This window comes from Staurois parvus, unplaced genomic scaffold (assembly GCF_062004578.1).
Source record: "Staurois parvus isolate SC_StPar_1 unplaced genomic scaffold, SC_StPar_1.0 ptg000566l, whole genome shotgun sequence".
NCBI lineage: Eukaryota > Metazoa > Chordata > Amphibia > Anura > Ranidae > Staurois > Staurois parvus.
The window spans coordinates 5610109-5633771 of NW_028318362.1; the positions used below are offsets into that span (position 1 = coordinate 5610109).

The 23663-nt window shown below is 47.0% G+C and overlaps 1 long non-coding RNA gene across 1 annotated transcript; it reads left to right on the forward strand.

Annotated features, from left to right (window-relative positions):
• Positions 1–2490: 2490 nt before the first annotated feature.
• Positions 2491–22874, forward strand: LOC149450665 (uncharacterized). Its single transcript, XR_016315227.1, has 3 exons — positions 2491–2589; positions 17085–17207; positions 22792–22874. It is a non-coding gene; the product is annotated as an uncharacterized LOC149450665 (long non-coding RNA).
• Positions 22875–23663: the final 789 nt, after the last annotated feature.

Consider the following 23663-nt stretch of genomic DNA (forward strand, 5'->3'; position numbering starts at 1 on the left):
ACAGAATCACACGTGTGCTTATACATAGTGTTAAATGACACTCACCTCCCTCCCTCCTCCTCCCTGTCCTCCCATTGGTAAACACAATTAAGGTGAGATATAGCATGCTGATTGATTACATTCACTAAGAAACTCACAAAAGAAGTTTAGTTCAGCAGAGTAATAAAAGCTTCTCCTCAGAATCTTTTCTTGCAGATACCAAAGAATAGGGAAAGATCATGTGGCCACACAACAGCACTGCAGAAATACGTCACTTTGAGGATTTAATAAAGAAAACTACAGTGTGATGATATGCTGTATATGATTTATGTGAATGAAATGTGGTAAGCTACATTTCTCTGTTTAGTATTAAAAATAAATTGTGTTGCTGCAGAAGAAAGTCTGCAATTTATTCTGTAATTTGTCCTGTTTAAAATGACACCAATATTATGATTCTAGTACAGAGCATTGCAAAGTTATTTACAAATTAAATAAAGGGGGAATTTTACAAATATGCTAACTGTGTAAATATTTATATATATATATATATATATATATATATATATATATATATATATAAAGTTTAAATATTAATGGTTAATAAAAGAGAAACAAAAAAATGGACAATAATAATTAAATGGAAGAGGAGTTAGTTATGGCTCATTAGAGTAAACGGAGTTAATAAAGGGTTAAACTGAGGAACATTTTATTAAAAAAAAAAAACTTTTTTACTTGTCAGGTTGCTTTAACTGATGTTGTTTGCAGATCTAAGTTCATCCATTTTATCTGCAGATAAATTAAGAAAATGAAACAAAAGTAATTATGTTACTTTGTATCTTTCTATATTTGTATCTGGAGCACTGTGGTTTATATACACTGATTCTGACTGCTTTTTTGACTTCTGCAGATGCCCACACCTTCACTGAGTACACAATCCTGACTTTGATTAAAGTGTTACTAATCCAACAACAGTAAAATAAGCCATTATATGCAGTAAAGCGTGCATGTTATACTCACTGTGGAACCTAAGGGGTTAATCCTCTGCATTGTGTAAAAAGGCCTTTTGATCTTGTTATCTCTGTTCCTCCCTTTTTCAAGGGACCACCTCTTATCTCCTGATAAGACAGACTGAACCATAGGCATTTTGCACATGCTCAGTTTGGTGTGTATTGCTAGAGAGGGAGGGTTTTTTTGGGGGGAGAGTGCATGTGACCAGCATCAGGGCCAATCAGAGGTCAAGGGTTCTGCATTCTCCTAGAGAAGAAAGAAAACTCCTCCTACAAGCTTTAACCAGTGCTCTGCTGGACACTGATAGAACTGACAAGACTGCTATAACTTCTGATGATAAAAGGTATTTAGCAGTTTATATTTACTAAATAATTGCATTTCCATGTTCTGTGTACTGTGGGAGACCAGATATAGTGGATGCAAGGTCCTGGGTTTAGTAACACTTTAATCAAAGCTGCCAATTGCTGTATACTGGAGGGGGGGGCAGTTGCACGGTAGAGACAGTGGATGTGCTACACCCTTTTTTCTCAAAATTGTTGGTCTTTTTTTATAGCACAAAGAATAAAAAACAGACAGGCGATCAAATGCCACCAAAAGAAAGCTCCATTTGTGGGAAAGAATGGACATAAATTTCATTTAGGTGCAGTGAGTGTTGCATGACCACGGAATTGTCCATTAACGTAATGCAGCACCGTAACGCAAAAAATGGCCTGGTCAGGAAGGGGGGTAAATCCTCTGGAGGGCAAAATGGCTGCTGCATTTCTGCATTAATGAATATACAGTTTAACCCTGTTCGCACAGCAGAAGGATAATACAGCAGCAACAAAGAAAGAGGTTCTGCAGTAGTTACCAGCTACCGTCCAGGTTACAGTGGTAAAACAGCTTAGAAAGGTAGTGAACAACAGACTGGATTGTACATTGTACCAACAGCTTGCTGCAGATGGTAATTACAATAATATTGATATGCAATAATTCATGTTTACTTGACCAAAAATGCAAATAGTTGACATTTTTATTTTTTTAACAAGTTGGACATTTTTAATTTTGAGCCCTAAAAAATAATAAAGTAAGTGTATACCAAAACAATTTACTGTGCATTCCTTAAAGAAACCTCACAGATATTTAAAATGCCAAATTATATTTGCTGCAAAGTACCCTTGTTATTGTGATGTCTGATAAAAACTGCACTTTTTTTTAAAGTGGTCTGCTTATTTACATGTGAATTTATTTTATTGTTTCCCAGAGGAATGATACATTCACAAAAAATAGGAGAAGCATAAGAAAGCCAAATGATAGCTTTGATAACATAAGTCCCAGTGACATGTACAGCACCAAAAGTACAAACAAATCAATGTTGGGATCATTTAGATGAGTTTGTACAAGTGCTGGATGCTAATGCACATCTATTGTTCATATAAAAGCGCTTGCTTCAGGCTGAGTGTTCAACTCTCTCTATAATAAGGAGGGGGACCATTAAGGGGAGCTTTTTAGGCCTCCTTCACACAGATACAGAAGCACATTCAGCATCTGCATGACTTTGGAAGGTATTCCGCCTTGCTTTTAAAGGCTTTCTTGGCAAATGGTTCCAATGGAGGGTGCATGGTAAGTTAGTGGCCCACAATGTCTGGTATAGGTCTGACTAATATTTTGGAATTTGTCAAAAAGTAAAATAATCAGTTCCAACTTTCTTTTTTTTTTAATCCAAGCAACTTTTATTGTCAAGATAATAGAGAGAATAGAACAGTGCTTACAGAATCTACAATGACATTACTGCAACAGCAGGATTACACATAAATGGAAAAATGTGGATACGCAGATCTCGTAATAAACAGAATAACAGAAATGGTAGTCAAACAAAATTGAGACCACAAGGATCCAAAACTTTAGTTCCAACTTACTGAGATGGTAATGATAGCGTCATGTACAGAGGTAAAGGACACAATCCTTCTATACTCACTATTACAGGGACCACAAAGAATTATACATGCTTCCATATCCAGCTCCAACAGTCTGTGGATTTCTGGGGCTGGAATGGACAGGGGCAAAAAGCTGCAGCTTCTAAACCCATACAAAGCAATGACAGATTGTTGGCAGCCACATTTATTCCCAAATATACATGTAGGCAGCAATTACCTGCTGTGATCAGGGCTGGATGCACCAAAATGCAATGGTACAGCAATGCATTAACACAGCTTTGTGGTAACACATAGGTGTGAATAGGCCATGACACCCAGGTCGCACTGGCTGCGACTTGACAAGCGATTTGCATTTCGTATGCCAAGTCTCACCCTACTGTCCGCAATTACAGTGGTCATATATGGTGCTGTTCTGACTTGGTCAGAGCCACAACAATTTTTAAAGTAGTACATGCACTACTTTTGGTGCGATTTGTCAGATGCCTTGCAAATCGCACCTGAAATCGGCATGTCCTCCGACTTGAAACTTCACTGTAAGTTGTATGATTTCAAAGTTAGGCTTGATGTGACCATGGTGTTAGAGTTGTAAAACATTTGTGTTAGTTAAATAGAACATTTGTTTTATAGAGATCTATGCATCAGACCATAGAAGAAACAATCCTCTAAAATAAGTACCAGCTGGGGGGGCTATGCATATACTTGACTAAGGCTGGGGGTATTGGGGGGTTGGTTAGGGTTGGTGGGGTGGTTTGGGTCAGAAGTTGGGTCAGGTTAGTCCCAGTGGACCATCTCCATCCTTGGACAATCCCTGAGGGTTCCCTTTTGATATCTCTGGGGGTAGAGTCCTCTGTCATGCAGGATTATCAAGTCTCCGATGGCCTATTACTGTTTGCGGTGCATAATAAATTTCTTTTGAGGTTAGCATTTTAGGTGTGCAGCCTTTTTTCTTCTCCTTTTGATTTTTGCATATTGATTAGATAGCACCCTTCCAGACACTCTGGTGGCACCTCCACTTTTATACATTGTACGTGAATTCCCCAGTGTTTCCCAATTCCCTTTTACCTGATTTTTGGGCATACATTACACAATTTTCTTATTGAATTTCCTTTAGATTTTGTTTCAACTATGTAGTGCAAGGGCCAGCCTTACTGCATACAAATGGAAAGTGTTTAGGTTTGTCCTCATATTATATGGTTTTGGAAAATCTAAAGGAAAATTGTATAATGTATGGCCAGCTTTAGCATTAGTATGTCTTAAGTCTTTATTTTTAATGGAGAGCAGATAGTACTTTGTAAAGCAGAGCACAACACAGTAGGAAAAACTCTGGGGTCAGAGGAGAACCCTGTCACATGATCTGTCAATATCAATTACTGATAGTCAGAATACTGCAGGTGTTTAACCACTTGCCCTCCAGAGGATTTACCCCCCTACCTGACCAGCCCATTTTTTGTGATACAGCACTGCGTTACTTTGATAATTGCACGGTCATGCAACGCTGCACCCAAATGAAATTTATGTCCTTTTTTTCCCCACAAATGGAGCTTTCTTTCAGTGGTATTCTGATCACCTGTGTGGTTTTTATTTTTATTTATAAACAAAAAATGACCGACAATTTGGAAAAAAAAAAAACTTTTTGCTGTAAAACATATCCAGTGAAAAATTTGAAAAATCTAATTCTGTCATAAATTTAGTCCAAAATGTATTTTGCTACATGTCGTTGCTTAAAAAATTCCCAATACATGTAAATGAATTGGTTTATGTGAAAGTTATAGAGTCTATAAATGGCGGTATATATACTAGAATTTTTTTATTTATTTTTTTACACTAGTAATGGCTGTGATCAGCGACTTATAGTGGGACTGCGGCGGGCATTCTGACACGGGGGGGGACTGACTAACTGCCACTGACATCCCCAGTGACACTAATACAGTGATCGGTGCTAATAAAAGCACTGAGACTGTACTGATGACACTGGGCAGGAAGGGGTTAACATTTATGGGGATCAAAGGGTTAACTATATGCTGTTTTACTGTGTGTGCTGTGTTTGCTTTACTGTGTAAGCACGCTGCTTTGTATTGCTCTGCTATGCAGAGCAATATAAAGCAGAGTGCTGGAGCTGACAGGGGAGAGATCTGTATTGATTACATACAGACCTCTCCTCTGTCACTGTTCCTCTGTGATCGCCGGGTGGGACCTGGTGATCAACAGATGAAGCTGCCAATGGTGCCGTGGGCAGTATATATATGTGATTTTGTGCAGCCCTGCCGTCCTATAGCAGTAGTCCTGCTATAGGACGGTCGGGACAGTCATAGTACACACGATGAGAAAATTGGAAGAAAATAAATGCTTTCTGAGCAATCGTCCGATATTGATTTGATCATTAGTACACAGCTTTCAAAGGCGATCACAACAGTTCATGCAAAATTATTCGAAGGGACAAGTGCAAAAAATGTTCTCGTACATTACCAGAATGAATGATTTTCATTTAATCAGTACAGTATTCGTCTGAAAAAAGCTGGGTGACCAAGACTGTGCATGCTCAGAAACAAAGGAATATAATACATGACAATACAAAACATTACATCACTTCCAAAGTTGTTTTCTGTCATATGAGAATTTTCATAACTTTAGTGCCCTCATTTTTGATGAGACTAGCATGCGAAAAAAAACCAGATGATCATTCGTCCAATATTCTCATTTTGTGGATGAGGCTTTAGGTTTCCTTATGATAACACTTTTCCCCCTCTCATTTATTAGATAAATAGGGTTTTGCTTGCTTCAGAATCTTAAAGCAAATTATAAATAATAAAGGGTGTGTTCAGAAATGGCCATTCCAGTATAGCTGCCAGGCATTCAAGAGGTGATACTGCCACCACCTGAATGCCTGTTTTTTTTGACAGCTGAATATAGATTTTATACTGTATATGAATACTGCACCACACCAGCCAAGCATTTCGGTGATGGTTGCAACACAGGCATATTAACTGCCCGCTGAATGTGCCAGAGTATACTGTATCATTTTTGCCATGGCATGTGCAGGGGCGGACTGACCATTCAAGCACTCGGGCACTGCCCGAGGGCCCAGGGTCAGCAGGGGGGCCCATGAGATGCCCCTGGTACCTTTTTCATAGGCTTTTTTGGGTGTGGGCGAGGACACAGGGGCCCCATGATCCCTTATTGCCCAGGGGCCCCATGAGTTGTCAGTCCGCCCCTGGGCATGTGTACAACCCTGAGCTGCTGTAAGCTATCCTTTGGTTTGGTATCCAGCCTGGATTCACACTGATGCAGTGTGGCACATCGCATGTGATTCTCACAGGAACCGCACCGCATTCCTTTGCAAATCACATGCAATTTCTATGCGGTGCAATTCAAACCATACATTTTGTATGGCTCAGCTCGCACTGCAGCCGCACGAAAATAGTGCAGGACCCTTTTTTTGTCTGTACCAGAATCAAATCACATGGGTATTCACACCCATGCAATTCGATTTTGCACATCACACCGTGTTTTGCAAACCAGTTTCGGGGGGGTTGTTAACTTAACATACACACCTGCAGCGGTTCACATGAATGGGGTGCAATCATGATGCAGTGCGGAAATTGCACCGAAACCAGTGTGAATTCTGCACCGCATCAGTGTGAACCCGGGCTCAGGGTGGTAGTCAAACCACGGCTCAACCATCTGTTTCTACTGCCTCCTGGCTGCCCATGTGAACAGGGCCTGAAGCTCAACACTGTGTTTTTTTAAATGGGCTGGGTATTTATTCTTTTGATATTGCTTTGGTTAGGGCATGCCATTGCTTTTTAAACTGGACCCTTAGTGTCATTATTTATGCACCCTGTAGTAAGCAAGCATTACTGATGAGTAAATGAGGACTATTATGCAATGCAACTGAGCACTGCAGTCGGTATGCATTTAGCCCTGGTTCACATATGTGCATTCCTGCGGGCCGCGTTTTGCATGGGCACAAGAGCCAATTCATTTGAATGGACTCCCATGCCCCAGGACACGCAGGGAAGAAGTCCCTGCACTTCTTTGGAAACTGCAGCAAGCAAGGGAACCTCGGTTCCCAGTGCAGTTGCAGTTTCCAGTGCAGGCGGCGTGCCATTAGAATTAATGGCATTCACCCGCGGGTCCGCATTCTTCTGTGTGGGTGGTGCGGTTGCATGGATTTTTGTGCGGATGTGAACCTAGCCTTATCCCTGGTTCACATCTGTGTGGGTGGTGCCTCTGCGGATCTGCACAAAAATGTGTGCAGCAGCAGCACCCACACAGAGGAATACACGCCGCCCGCACTGGAAATCGCAACCGTACTGGGGACCGAGGTTCCCGTGTGAGCTGCCTTTTTCGAAGAAGTGCAGGGAGCATGTCCCTGCATGTCCTGGGGCACAGGAGTCCATTCAAATAAATGGGCTCTCATGCCCACGCAAAACACAGCCTGCAGGAACGCGGAGATGCAGAGCTATCAAAGGCAATGCTTTGCTCCATGCTATTAATTGTATGGATCAATAGCCTTGTATTCCAGCAGCACTCAGTAGAACCACACCATTTAATGACATTTGTTTCTTATGTGCATGAGCTGAAATTCTAATATGTATGTCTCACATACCACTGGTATGCAATGGTAATCTTGGGGATACTAGCTCAGCACAAATTATCAGCTGTCCTGGCATTAAGTGTACTGACAACCAATTTCCTGAAATACATCCAAAGAATAATGTGTTTTATTTCACATATACGTTTTCAGAATTATTAGACCTTCTAGAAGGAACTAGGTTACCGTTTCTTAAAGTGTCAATATCAAATGTTAAAGCGGTAGTAAAGTCATTTCATATATTAAAAAAATCTAGTCCCCCTGCAGGTTTAATTCATAATGTACTAGTAAGCATCGCATACAAGCCCATCTGCACAGCACTGTCACGGCTCCCCCAGTGCTTCCATCTTTGTCTTCCTTCCGGGTTTCATATCTTCCACCTCTTAAATGGCCAGGCTGCCACCTCATCCTTTTAAACCCAAATACATATTAACCACTTCAAGTCTGGACACTTTCGCCCCCTTCCTGTCCAGGCCAATTTTCAGCTTTCAGTGCCATCACACTTTGAATGACAATTGCGCAACACTGTACACATATGAATTTTTTAGCTTTTTTTTTTAGACAGATAAAACTTTATTTTGGTGATATTTATTCACCACTGAGATTTTTATTTTTTTTGCTATATAAATGAAAACGTCCAAACATTTTTTTAAAAAAGTGTTTTTCTTATAAAAGTTTGCAAATAAATAATCTTTCTTCAGAAATCTTGGCCAAAATTTATTCAACTACCTTTTTGGTAAAAGAAAAAAAAACCAAATTAATTTATAACCAAAAATTATAATTTTTCTAAAAATGTTTTTACATTTATTTATTTTTTATATTATTATTTATATATTTTTGTTAACATACTGTCACCCTAGCAGTACAGTGTCCCCATAGTGACACTGTACTACTTGTGGGGGGTGATGAAGTTTTTTTTTTTTTTTTACACTGATTTCTTGTACACCAATAAAGGCTGGAAAAACAATAATTTCTCCTCTCTGGCTGCATTCTTGCAGCTATTGACGAATACTGTGGAGCTGTGATTGGTCACAGCTTGTCACATGGTACAAGGCTGTTGTGAATAGCCTTGTACCATGTGACCTCTGTGATCATTCACAGTTACACTAGTAGTAAGCAATAATGTCAGGAAGTGACATCTTGCTTACTACTATTCATGTGATCACTGATTGGCCAATCAGTGGTCACAAGATCGGGACCTCACACAGAGGTCCCATACAGCGATTGGTGTTCTGCTGTGTCCTCCGGACACAGTGGGCACTGCATTGCGGTGCCACATGCTCCCAGGGAGCGCGCACAGGCAGGGAATGTGGAGGCCATTTATAAATGACCACCCGATCCCTCACTGCTCCTGTCTGGTCGTTTATGTACATGGGCCAGACAGGAAGTTAATTACACAGGTTCTGTGGCTGATTAAGGTGGTAATTAAACTCACTTAGTGCCTTATTTACATTAAATTAGCCTCAGAACCTGTGTAATTAATATGTGTTTGGGTTTAAAGGGATGAGGTGGCAACTCTAGCGGTGACACATGCACATGGGAGTCACATTGTCATGGAGTACAGACTGGGCTGTAAATGTGATCTGAATTGCGCATGTATGGCTCAGGTCACATTACCCGCTGAAAGGCAGGGGGGATATTTATGATAGAAGAGACCCCAAGGGCCTCTTCTGTTAGAAAAAAAACCCTGACTGTCAGCGGATTTTAAGCATAAGGACTTTACTACAACTTTAATTCTAAATTGGACAACAGATATGGATCATTTTAAGCAGTGTCCCTAAAGGAAGTAAGAGCACATTTGAATTAAACCGAAATTTTAAGTCATTTTTGAATGAAAAGTCCTCCTCAAGGGATTTGTGTTTTGGAAAGGTGCACCTGGAAAAAGTCCTGCTTGCTGCATTTTTGGTGTGTTTTCCAGCAAAACACCTATTTTAGAGATGAGTGTTAATATACGACCCTTAAAGAGAGGCCATGGATGGTTCGAATCCCGGCTGGTTCAGCAGGGACTGGCCAAAATTTGAACCATTTTTGGGCAGGCTCAGGGGTGGACTGACAACTCATGGGGCCCCCGGGCAATAGGGGATCATGGGGCACCTGTGTCCTTGCCCAAACTCAAAAAAGGTACCAGGGGCATCTCATGGGGCCCCCTACTGACCCCGGGCCCTCGGGCAGTGCCCGAGTTTCCAAACGGTCAGTCCGCCCCTGGGCAGGCTAATTGTACCCAATTTGATTGTTGTATGTCTTTGGTACAACCAGCCTGTTGGATTTTTCATGCAAGTATTGCCAGCAGCTGTAGCCACTAGCACAAATCACTTTGTTCTCCCAGCAGAGATATCTTCCCCTAGCAGAGAGAATGCAATAAGGCTAGGTTCACACCTATGCAGGTTGCGTTTGAGCCGTTTCTGTATTGCGTTTGGCATTTTTGCACCTGTTTTCCTTGACGTGTTTTTGCCACATTTTTGATGTGTTTTGTTTTTTATTTTTTTATTTTTATTTTTGCTAAGCAGATTTAGAAAGCAAAACGCCGCAAAAACACAGCAAAATGCATAAAATGCAGCAAAAACACACTACATGCTTTTCTGCATTACATTATTACATTATATTGAGTTTATATAGCGCCAAAGGGTTTGCTCAGCGCTGTACAATAGAGGGGGGGACAATACATGAAACATTACAGCAGCTACGAACAGCACACGAGGGGTAAGAGGGCCCTACTCTTTCGAGCGTACAATCTGGGATTCTGCATCGTGTCCGTTGAAGTCTATAGAATCATAAACACAACTTTTTGCATTAAAAAAAGCCCCTGACCCTTTCCAAAAAATGCACCAGCTGAAAACATGTGTGAACATGTCCCATAGGAGACCATGTTAAATGAACTGTAAACACTGCAGAAAACACTTAGGTGTGAACCTAGGGTAACTAGCAGCCAGTCAGCAATTCTCTTTCATTGACATGTCTCCTCTAAATTAGAATTCTTCAACATGATCCTCATCATATGCATATATATTTAAAAATGATTTCCAAAAGATTAAGGCAACTTTCACCCAGGATTCACAAATTTTACCAGTTGTATCCAATTAGAAAAATGTGTGAATCTTGGGTAAAAGTTGTGCAGATTTTGTAGATCTTAGTGTTTGGTAAGTATCCAGGGTGTACAGTAAGTCAAGTATCCGTTGATATGTAGTAATTTCTGGCACTTTCTAATTATGCATGAATGTCCTTCTAACAATCTGTTACATTTTTTACTACAACATAAGTTACCCGTACACATGAGATACTGGCAGGCTGAGTTACCTGAGAGTGACCATCATGCCTTCACCTCTAACTGCACTTCTATGCCTTTGAACACCTTTAGCCCTGGTTCACACATATGCCATGCGGGAGATGCAGAAATCTCTGTGCATTTCCCGCACTGCTTCACAATCGCACTGTGTTCTGTGATCTGCTGAGGCTGTCAATTGAAAGTTAACGACACCCCAAAAATAGGTCACAAATGCAATTTGTTTGCCTGAACCACCTTGCATGAATATAAACAACCATGCAATCCAGTTCCACTGCGGCTAAAAAAAAAGGTGCCTCCACTATTTTGGTGCGATTTGAGCCATTTAAAATGAATAGGCTGAAATTGCACTGCACAGAATCATATGAGAATTGCACAGGAATGTAGTGTACTTCATGCACAATTCACATGCAATCTATAGTGTAAACCTAGGCTAAAACTGATGTTATAAGTTCACTGTAATTTCGACACTCCTTAAACATTTACAAACTCTTCTTCCCACTGAACAATAGACACCCCAAGATAGCTTTTTATAGTGCTATGTTACCAAAATGATGTAGACTACCTTGCTAGCCCAATACAGCAGAACTAAACCCTCCTATCCTTTACGGCCAAAGAAGCTGCCATTTTAACCTCAATTTGATCTGCAGTTGCCCCAGTGCAGCACATGAGATCAGTTATGACACTGGCCATATGATGACTTGACAGTTTGGTTGAGACCACAAGCAATGGCATACCTTAAATGAAACTGTTTTGGCAGAGAGTTAAATCAATTGAGTGAGTTCTGCTCTAACTTGGAGGATCTGTTATATAACTTTGGAGAAGCCTGACCATGAAGCACACAGTACGTCACCACATCCCGTAAAGTGTTACTAAACCCAGGACCCTGCATTCACTCTATCTGGTCTCCCACAGTAAACAGAACATGGAAGTGCAATTATTTTAGTAAATATAAACTGCTAAATATCTTTTCTCATCAGCAGTTAGAGAAGTCTTGTGACTTCTATCAGTGTTTAGCTGTCAGGGCTCCCAGGTGTGACCAGAGGTGTGTGACTGACGCAGGGAAACGCAGACTTCAGATATGTGATAAACAATATAATTTATTAACACTAACCATACAAACATAAAACGCAGTGCAATACTAAAACATAATACAGTGCAAACAAACCAAACCAACCACCCACAGATAACAGTACATACAAACAAGCGTCGTCAGGCAGGCCGGGTCAATATCAATAGGGCAGGTAAGTACAGGGGGAGCAAGCGGAGATGGGTCGGGGTCACAGGCCAGGTTCAGCAGGTAGCTAGCAGCGTAGTACAGAGGGTCAGGCAGAGGGATGGTCAGGGTCACAAGCCAGGGATCAGAACAGGTAGCAAGCAGCGTGGTACAGAGGGTCAGGCAGAGGGATGGTCAGGAGCGAGCCGGGATCAGAGCAGGAGAAGTCAGCAGCGGTTCAGATCAGGCAGGGTCAGCAAAGGACCAGAAACAGGATGCAGGACAGATACAGGGCCCAGGACAAACACAACACCAAGGCAGAGTCTGCAAGTCTGGCCATCCCTTAAATACACCAGTATCATCAGTTCCAGGTGTTAGCTGGCTGAAAGGTTGAGTCTCTGATTGCTGGGAGCACCCGCTGGCCAGCCCTGGTACTGCAGATCAAAAGGCAGGTGAGTCCCACCATTGCTGGCCAGTCCATTCCTGACAGTACCCCCCCCTCAAGGAGCGGCCTCAGGACGCTCCAAACAGTCCTAGCTGGGCAAAATGTTCCACCGCCCGGGTCTGGTAACTGGCGGGATATCAAAGACTGGCACACCGGGCAGGACTCCGGGCAGCGGCACACCGGGCTGGACTCCGGGCAGAGGCACATCGGGCTGGACTCCGGGCAGAGGCACATCGGGCTGGACTCCGGGCAGAGGCACATCGGGCAGAGGCACACCGGGCAGAGGCACATCGGGCAGAGGCACACCGGGCAGAGGCACACCGGGCAGAGGCACATCGGGCACAGGCACATCGGGCTAAACTCCGGGCAGAGGCACATCGGGCTGGACTCCGGGCAGAGGCACATCGGGCTGGACTCCGGGCAGAGGCACATCGGGCTGGACTCCGGGCAGAGGCACATCGGGCAGGACTCCGGGCAGAGGCACATTGGATTACCAGGCGAAGCAGCAGGCAGCGGGCCCCCGGGCGGAGCAGCAGGCACCGGGCCCCCGGGCGGGGCGACCGGCATCGGGCCCCCAGGCGGGGCGACAGGCATCGGGCCCCCGGGCGGGGCGACAGGCATCGGGCCCCCGGGCGGAGCGGCAGGCACCGGGGCCCCAGGCGGAGCGGCGGGCGCCGGACCCCCAGGCGGAGCGACAGGTCTCAGGCCCCAGGCGAAGCGGCGGGCACCGAGTCACCAGGCACGACAGTGAGCTCCGAGTCAACTGGCAGGACCGCTGGCACTGGGTCAGACATTGGATCGTCTGGCTGGACAGCGGGCATCGGGTCACCAGGCATCAGGTCATTTGGCTCGACAGCGGGCACCGCGTCATCTGGCAAGGCAGTGGGCTCCGAGTCAACTGGTATGACCGCGGGCACTGGGTCAGACATTGGATCGTCTGACTGGACAGCGGGCATCGGGTCACCAGGCATCAAGTCATTTGGCTCGACAGCGAGCACCGCGTCATCTGGCAAGGCAGTGGGCTCCGAGTCAACTGGCATGACCGCGGGCACTGGGGCAGACATTGAATCGTCTGGCCGGACAGCGGGCATCGGGTCACCAGGCATCAGGTCATTTGGCTCGACAGCGGGCACCGCGTCATCTGGCAAGGCAGTGGGCTCCGAGTCAACAGGCACGACAGTGGGCACCGGGTCATCAGTTACCGGATTGTCTGGCTCGATAGCGGGCATCGGGTCACCAGGTATGACAGCGGGCCCTGGGTCACCAGGCATCAGGTCATTTGGCTCGCCAGCGGGCACCGCGTCATCTGGCAAGGCAGTGGGCACCGAGTCACCAGGTACGACAGCGGGCTCTGAGTCAATTGGCACGATAGCGGGCACCGGATCAGGTACCGGATCATCTGGATCAACAGCGGGCATCGAGTCAACTGGCCTAATAGGATCGTCAGGCTGGATCAGTTCATCATGCTGGGTAGAGGCATCAGGCTGAATGCCGGCGTCCGGCTGAGTGGAGGCTTCAGGCCGAGTAGAGGCTTCAGGCCGAGTAGAGGCTCCAGGCCGAGTAGAGGCTCCAGGCCGAGTAGAGGCATCAGGCCGAGTAGAGGCATCAGGCCGAGTAGAGGCTTCAGGCCGAGTAGAGGCATCAGGCCGAGTAGAGGCTTCAGGCCGAGTAGAGGCATCAGGCCGAGTAGAGGCTTCAGGCAGAAGAGAGGCATCAGGCTGCGTACAGGCATCAGGCTGAGTACAGGCATCAGGCTGAGTACAGGCATCAGGCTGAGTAGAGGATTCAGGCTGAGTAGAGGCTTCAGGCTGAGTAGAGGCTTCAGGCTGAACCACGGAAGGCAGGTTCACCGGTTTGGATACTGGCAGGGTGGTATTGGTTGGAAAGAATTTTTGCTTTTTTCTGGTTTTAACTACTGGAGGAGATAGTGGGCGGATTGCAGTTCCTGGCAGAGGCGGTTGCAGAGCTGCGTGGAGCCGACTTCAGGTTTACGTCCGAGGACTCTGAGGAAGAAGCTGAAAGTGATGTCATCCCCCGCAAGCCGGCTAAGCCGGTGGTGAAGGAGCATGCTGCCTTTGTCATGCTGCAACGCATCCCCAAGGACGTGTTGGCAAAGGCAGGGGAGCCACTGGAAGGGGAGAAGGACTCTGCTGATTGTGTTGGTGAGATGGTTCTGGACACTGGGGTAGCGGGTATAATGCCTGCAAAATTGTCTGAGGTGCAGGTTAGCCCTACAGTCCTGGCTAAGGGTGTTTCCCCTCCGGTGGTGGTCCCACTGGGCCCCACCCCTTTGGGGGGCATGGTGGCCTCTGGTGTGCAACCAGCAGGTCCCCCGGTTTCTCCTCAGGGGGCTCCAGGTTCTCAGGTCCAGGCTCCTGCGGGTCCGGCTCAGGTGGGTTCTCCTGCTGGTATGGGTGGTCCCCAGCCCCGGGCTCCCCCAGGTCATGGCTCATCAGCATCTGCCCCTTCAGTTGCTGCTGCTGGTGTGGCGGCTTCCCCTGGTCATGCCCCCTTGATGTTGAGTGCCCCTGGGGCTAGATTGGAGCTCAGTTACTCTGCTGCAGTTAGGGGAGGTCAGGGGTCAGTGGGATCGGCCCGGGCAAGGGCAGGTAACCTACCCACTTCCGCCGCAAGGCGAAATGTTGTTCAGCTGAAATGGTCAGGGGAGGGCCCCCCCCTTAGCAGGAGAGAGGTCATAGACCGCATATTAGAAATGGGCTTCCGTGCTGCGGATATTTTTGCGTTTATTGCTCCAGTTGGTACTGGAGAATATGATGTGTCCTTCATGCGGCCAGAATTGTTGGACCTCTTTTGGCAGAGGTATGAGGCCACCTTTGTCACCAGCCCTAGGTGGGTGGGCCTAACCCCGAGGCTCGTCTCTCGCCAGTCCCTGATTAAAAAAATAACGGTGCTGGTGAGAAATGAATCCATCCCAGCATCAGATATTGTGGTCTGGCTAAGTAGATATGGGGATGTGATGGGGCCCCATGGGAAGATCAAGGATGAGAGGGGAATATGGACAGGTGGGTGGACGACCACCGTCCGCTTAAAGGTGGTTGGAAATGTGCTCCAGCACATTCCCTCTTCCGCTTTTCTAGGGAAGGACCGCCTGATAATTTTTTATGCGGGTCAGCCGAGGGTCTGCCACCGGTGTGGGGGCAAGGGGCATTTTGCGGCCACCTGCCCCGTCATTAGATGTTCCCTGTGTCAGGAAATAGGACACCTGGCCAGGGACTGCAATGTTGTCCGATGCAATCTCTGCGGGGAGCTCGGGCATTCATACAACCAGTGCCTGGAGGCCCTCCACAACCTTCCGGTGGGGGAGCTTGAAGCAGAGTTGGATCGGATAGATGCTGAAGAGGCGGAGGCGGCATTGGAGAGAGCGGCTTCGGTTGCTGTGGCGGCCCTTGTGAGGGAAGGGGAGGTTTCTGTGGCCCCTCCTGTCTCTGTCCCCCCTGTTTCGTCTACCCCTTTGGAGTCCCCTGTTGTTCCCCCTTGTGTGCCGGTTCCTCCTCCCAGGACTAAGAAACAGCTGAGGGAGGCTGCTAAAGGGGCCGGGATGGTTGAGGCTAGGTCTAGTCCCTCAGTGTCTGCTCCCCCCTTGTTCTTGCTGCTGCGGCGGAGTAGGAGGCCCGGTAGGGAGTTCCGGGAGTCCCAAGGTTCTGCTCCAGTAGGGGCTCAGGTGGAGGAGGGGTGGTCCCTGGTGGGTAGGCGGAGTAAGCCAGTTTTGTCCTCAGCAGGGTCGGTGTCCTCTTTAGAGGCGGGGGAGGTGGGCCCTGGGGAATAGGTTTGGGGCTTTGTCGGGGGAGGAGGAGGGGTCAGGTGATCCCGCTTCCCCGATGGAGGACGAGGATGCTGGGGGGTCTCTTAAGAGAGTGAGGGACCCTGCCAAGAAAGTCAAGAGGAGGATTAAGAAACGTCCCTCTCAATTATCTTAATGGCAGTTCCCGCTCCGATAAAGGTAGCAACCATTAATGTTGCCAGCCTGAAGTCTGTAAGTGCTAGAGAAACAGCCTTATTTTTGATCAGTGGGATGGAAGCTGATATTTTCTTTTTGCAGGAGACCAGGTTGCCCACCTTGGCTGATGTCCATCTGGCCAAGCGTGAGTGGAGGCGTGGGCCCTCCTACTGGTCTCTTGTGGCTGAGCTTTACAGCGGAGTTGCGGTGCTTTTTACCGGCATGGTAACGTGTCGGCGGATAATTGAGGTAGAGATCGGAAGATGTCTGATTCTGGATGTTCTCGTAAGGGGGCATGAGCTCCGTCTCAATAATATCTATGGCCCACAGTCCAAGTGGGACAGGAAGAACCTCTTTGCGAGGATTAAACCTTACCTCTTTACATCCCGGCTGGTAGTCTTTGGAGGTGATTTTAACACCATTACTAGGCCCAAGGACAGGAGAGGCTTCACTGACGGGCTGGGATATGATAGCAATTTTCTAAATGCTATAGTCAGGGAGGCAGGTCTGGTTGACGCTTGGATTCAAAGTGTCCCAGACGGCACGGGTTTCACCTTTAGGAGAGGTAATAGCCAGAGTAGGATAGACAGGTTTTTTTTGAGGGAGAACTCTGCCTTCTCGGCACCTGAGTGTCAGGCGGTGGAGTTTTCCGATCACCTTATGCTATCTGTCACCTTGAATATTTCAGACACGCCGCTGAGAGGAAAGGGCATCTGGAGGATGAATTCATCTCTGCTGGAGGACGAGGAGGTGAGACGATCTTTCGAGGAGTTCTTTCAGGCGCAGGAGACGGTGATGGATTTCTGCGGCAGTAAGTCTGAGTGGTGGGAGCTCACCAAAGTGCGGATCAGCAGGTTTTTCAAGGCCGTTGGTAAGAGACGGCAGTTTAAACAGTATAACACCTACCAGCGGTTGCGGAGGAAGCTCGACCGCCTTGTTTCTAGCGGTGGAGATTCGGGGGCAATCTCGGAGGTGAAGCTTCTCCTTAGGAAACTCCAGTATGATCGGCGTGCCTCTTTGGTTCTGGAGAGGGATTATGGGAAATACCACTCGCCTGACCCTTTCCAGAATTGCAAACAGAGTGCAGCAGTTAAGACAATCTCTGCTCTGAGGGATAGTACAGGGTCCCTGACTAAATCCAGGTCAGGGATTCTGGAGGTCTCCAGGTCCTTTTATGCGGATTTACTGAGTGAGAAACACCTTGACCGGACAGGGATGTCGAGCTTTTTGGAATCCACGCCTGGTCTGGACAGTGATGTCCCTCTGGCGAGTTTGACTGGGGAGATTACTGCAGAAGAGGTGTCCAGAGCGATTGATAGTCTGGCCATTAAAAAGACTCCTGGGCCAGACGGTCTGACTGCCGAATTTTTTAAGGCTTTTAAATCCCGCCTGGCACCTCGTCTCGCGGAAGTGTATAACAGCTGTCTGGATGAGGGATCTCTCCCTCCTTCCATGAGACAGTCTGCAGTTATTCTCCTGTCAAAGGGTAAAGATCCTTCGGCTATTGAGAACTGGCGCCCCATCAGCCTCCTCAATGTTGATAGAAAGGTTCTGGCGAAGATCTTGTTCTGGCGCTTGTCGTCAGTGGCAGACAGTTTGCTTTCTCGTCAGCAGCATTGCTCGGTCCAGGGCAGGAGTACCTTTACAGCGGTGTTAGCTGTCCGGGAGGCTCTGGAGCGATGTAAGGCTGAAGGATGGGGAAAGTACTTGCTGGCGGTGGATCAGGCAAAGGCCTTTGATCGAGTTGATCACAAGTACCTCTGGCATCTCCTGGACCGGTATGGTTTGGAGGGGAGGTTCATCGGCTGGTTGAAGACATTGTATCAAGGGGCGGAGAGCTTCATGTTGGTGAATGGTTGGGTTGGGCAGCCCTTTGAGGTTGGATCTGGGGTGCGCCAGGGGTGCCCGCTGAGTCCCTTGCTCTATGCCTTTGCCATCGACCCCTTCGTCAGGAGGCTAGATGGCGGGGCGGTGAGTGGGGTGCTGGTGGGTGCCACTGGAGATCCGCCTTTGAGAGTTGTGGCTTATGCTGATGACGTTTCTGTTTTCATTTCTGGACCGGAGGAGGCGCAGGAGGTGGTTTCAGTAATGGATCAGTATGCCGAGGCATCAGGTTCCAAGGTCAATCAGGACAAATGTGAAGTTCTCTGGATGGGTAGGGAGGGTGAGAGCTTCTCACTCCCGGACGCCTTCCCGGTGCCTCAGCCGAACATCAAAGTGTTGGGCATCAATTTTGGCTCTGCTGATTACAGCAACCAAAATTGGGAATCCAAGCTGTCGGATGCCGAGGTCAAAGTGAGATGCTGGAAGGGGTGGCGGCTCTCCTTGAGGGAAAGGGTTGATTTGATCAAGACTTTCCTGCTCCCAGTCTTTTTGTACGTCAGCTTCGTTTGCCTCTTGCCAGAATCGCTCTATACGAGGATCTATAGCTGTTTCTTCCAGATGTTATGGGGGAATCGGCTGAACCTCGTCAAGAGGGACGTGACTTACTCATCCAGGCGGGAGGGTGGCCTAGGTATGGTCAACCCGGTGGTCTTTTTCTCTCTGATGTTCTTGAAACATAACTTTGGTAACATGCTGGCAGAGAGACCGCCTGCATGGGTAGGACTGTTCCGGATCTGGTTTGGACCCTTTCTGCACAGTTGGGAGAGTGGCGGGCCAGTGAGAAGCCTGCGGGTCAAGCATGGTAAGCTCCCGGCTTATGTGGCCCCGTGCCTGAAGTTACTCCGGCGGTGGCATGTGACTGCGGAGGAGGTCCGGTCCCTCCCCAGGAGGCTCCTGGGTGAGAGGATTGTGGCATCTGCTTTCCATGCGCCGCTGGCCTTGAGAGATTGCCCGGGCCATGTTATGAGGGAGGGTTTGCGGTTGATAAATCTGGAGCGGATCCCCCTGAAGTTGCGGGACCAGGCCTGGCTCGCCTTCCATGGCAGGCTCTACGTGAGGGGTAACCTGAAGTACCGTCCTGCGGATGACCGTGGTTGTCCGAGGTCGGAGTGTGGGGGTGAAGTGGAGACTATGGACCACTTCTTGCTTCAGTGCCCCTTTAACGTAGAGGTGTATAAACAGGTGGGAGGGGCTCTGGGTGTTCCTTTCCTCCATCGCATGTCGTATGCGGAGTGGGTGTACGGAGCATTCGAGAGTCGCATGGGTTTTAATTTGGACACCCTGTTTTTAGTCAGCTTAGTTGTCCGTTATCACACTTGGATGGCACGGTGTCAGGTCTCCATTCGGCAGAAGGTCCTCCCAGGTGGTGGCGAGTGACATCCTTGGTGAGGTGGGGAAAATTCGGGGTCTTGAGAAAGACAGGCTGCGACGCAGAGCTTGGATGGAGGCGTGGAGGAACATCAAGCCTGTTGCTGCGGTCTGTTGATCTCGGGTGGTGGGATCTGTCCCTAGTTTCTGCCTTCAGCACTCCCTAGATTTTTGCGTTCGGATCTTTTTGGTAGCCTTTTGCATGGTAGGTTGTAGGGGTCAGACGTGGAAGATCTGCGGGTTCCTTAGCCCTCCCCTGTGGTGTATATAATGGTATGGTTAGGTCCTTTGTATATAGTTTAGGCCATATAGGCCGTAAGCAGCAGGTTTGAATATGGAAATTGCATATGGTTTATGTTTTTGTCTGAGCCATAATGGCTCTTAGTCATGTGGTCTCGGCCATAAAGGCCTTGTACTGTAAATATTGTATATAGTTTCCGTTTTTTCCTTTTAGGTTATGGACTTTTATTTATGAGCCGTTCAGGCTATGTTTGAGTTTTTTTTTTTTTTTTTTCCCCAGGGACTGTTGGGACATTTTAGTTTCCTTTCTGTTGAGTTTTGTATTTATTTATTTATATTTATACTTTTATACATAAGTCTGATGAATATGTATGACATCAATACATAATAAAAAATCTCCATTCCTGACATTAGCAGAGCACATGTTAAAGCTTGTAGGCGTTTTTTTTCTGGAGGATGCAGAGCCCTTGACCTCTGTCTGGACAGTGCTGACTGGCACTGTGCTGACCACATGCACTCTCCCAAGAAAAAAACAAACAAACACTAAATTGAGCATGTGCAGAGTTTCTCCACATGATATGTCTTATCAGGAGATAAGAGGGGGGCACTGGAAGAAGGGGAGGATCAGAGAAGTCAGGATCAACAGTGGCGTCCCTAGGGTTGGTGTCACCCAGTGCAGTAACACTTGGTGATACCCCCTCCGATGTTCCCCGCAGGATGGATCGGATCTGCGGATTGAGCATAATGGATTGAAGTCCGATCCATTATCCTCTCCAATCCGCAGATCCGATCCATCCTGCTGGGATTTTTGGCTTGCATCCTAACTGATCTCTCCATCAACTCCACAAAAATGTAGGTTTTTAAAGCAAGCCCCCCTCTCTCTCTCCCCTCTCTCTCTCTCTGCCCCCTTTCTCCCCCCTCTCTCTCTCTGCCCTCTTTCTCCCCCCCCTCTCTCTCTGCCCTCTTTCTCTCGCCCCCTCTCTCTCCCCCCTACTACATAAAGCTGCAGTGCTGTCACCAGGGTCCGGGGATTACACACTGACCTGCTGCATACTCTGCCCACCCCTCCAGCTCTCCGACTTCAGCACCCGTGGCAAGGATGTGGACCCACCCCTCTGCTGAAACTCCAAGGAGGAGAGGTTTCCGAAGTACCTGCCTCACTGTCCGTCCCCTCAATGCTTGCTCATTTCAGAAGCGGCACATATAGGGACAGACTGAGCCTCTCATGGGGCCCTGTAGTGACCCCGGCCCAAATGGTCAGTCCGTCCCTGGTGGAGAGGATCCAGTGTCCCATGGAAAAGGTGTCACCTGGTGTGGCGTGCACCCCCCACACCTGCTTAGGGACGCCCCTGAGGATCAAACATCCTTTTTGCACAATGCAGGGGATTAACCCCTAAGGTTCCACAGTGAATATAACAAGCATGCTTTACTGCATATACAGATTGATTTTACTGCTGTGGGTTTAGTAACACTTTAATGCATTGCAAAGCCTTTTTGACCTATCACACATTGTATTCTACTGTGAATTCTGGCACAAGAACATTTCTATAAGGGCTCGTTCACACTAGGCTGTTTTGCCAACGCTTGCCAAACGCCCCTATAGCGTTTGGCAAGCATTGGTCCGTTGTTTGCGGAGCGTTTTTAACGCTCCGCAAACGCTCCGCAAACGCCGCATGCGCGGTTTAGCGGCGGTTGCTAGGCATTTGCCGAGCGTTAATAACGCCCCACAAACGCCTATAATGCATTTGAGTGGTGTTACCGCTCCGCAAACACCCCGCAACCGCGTCGCAACCGCACCGCAAACGCCGGCCGGGCGTTTGCGGAGCGGCACCATAGACGAGAATAGGAGGCTTCAAAGCCTCCTGACTCGACCAGAGGCGTCCGTTTTGCCGCGACGCAACGCGACGCGACGCAAACGCTCCTGTTAGAACAGCACCATGTGCTGTAATGTGCAGAATTGGCAGAGGCGTTTGGGAAGCGGTAAAAACGCTTCCCAAACGCCTCTCTGCCGCCTGCACACAAGGCTAGTGTGAACGTAGCCTTACTCATACCTTGAGAAGAGAAGCCATGGATAAGAAATATACACTCACTGGCCACTTTATTAGTTACACCTGCTCAATTGCTTGGTAGCACAAATTGCTGATCAGCCAATCACATGGCAGCAACTCAATGCATTTAGGCATGTAGACGTGGTGAATACAACTTGCTGAAGACCAAACTGAGCACCAGAATGGATAAGAAAGGGGATTTAAATGACTTTGAACATGGCATGATTGTTGGTGCCAGATGGGCTGGTCTGTGTATTTAAAAAACTGCTGATCTACTGAGATTTTCACGCACAACCATCTCTAGGGTTTACAGAGAATGGTTCAAAGAAGAGAAAATATCCAGCGAGCGGCAGTTGTGTGGATGAAAATGCCTTGTTGATGTCAGAAGTCAGAGGATAATCAAAATCTCTGAGGAATGTTTCCAACAACTTGTTGAATCTATGCCACCAATAATTAAGGCAGTTCTGGAAGCAAAAGGGGGTCCAACCCAATACTAACAAGGTGTACGTAATAAAGTGGCCAGTGAATGTAAAAGGCTTTTTTGATTAAAATGACACTTAAGTCCCCTCTCACACTCATGAAAATTCTATACGGATCAGATGTGATCCAAAAGGCATAGATTCTCATGTCATCTGAAAAAAACATTGTTTTTAGTGAAGGCCATTCAAATCTTTGTGGTAGGATTCTGGTCCAGTTAAAAAAAAGGTCCTTTGTGAGTTTAGTGCAGTGCAAATTTCATCATAGACTTCCATGGAACCAGACTGAAATTGCAATCCTGTGTTCACATCAATGTAAAACCAGCTGTTTTTTTTTTACTGGTTTTTGACATATTTCCCTTCTTCTTTTGATTGACAGGTGTTATTGAAGTTAACAGGAGGCGTTTTTGCATTGAAGTCAATGGGAGGCAGTTGTGGAGAGGGAGACCTGGCAAAATCGCACCTGAGTGAAATTGCAAAGAAAGTAGAATGGTATTCACAAAGAATTGCATTGATTTTTGCATGCATATGTGTGAACCCAGGCTAAAGGGTTAATTCATTTTCATGCTGATTCCATACAAAATCATTTGTTGTACTTACAAAAATAAACTCAACTTCCCAATCAAAAATAAAAGGCTAATTCAGTGTCATCCAATCCCCAACATGCATGTCACACACATAGTCACCACACCAGTATCAATAACTAAGGCCCCTTTCAGACATGGCGGATTCTGTTCCCCTGATGAATGGATGACACATCCGTGTCTGCTCAGTTTCTGCATAGAGGACAGAGACTGCTCTGCTCTATGGGTATTCGGGAGTAAACTGACTCCACTGTCTGTTTACACCCAGCTACCCTCTGATCCAATCCGACTAAACAGAAAAGGATGGATCCCCTTCCATTTCTATTAGTAGACCAGACCAAGGGGTAGGCAGATGTAAACTGGCAAAAGTCCAGTTACCCCCACCTGTGCATAGAGATGCATGGACCTTCTGATCAGGTCCACCTGAGAAACTGACAGGCAGGTCTGATTAGGTTGCCCATGTAAAAGGGGCCTTATAGTATACTAAATAAAGTGTGCCTGATGACCTTAGGTCAAGGATGCCAAGGAACTGAACTGACAACATGTAATTATAAAGCTGAATGTAATGCAATTTCAAAGCTATATATTGCTAAACATAGCCCATAATCAGCAGCAAGGAGGCAGCAGGCTAATCATGTGCAAACAGTATAACAGACAGTGGCTTTAT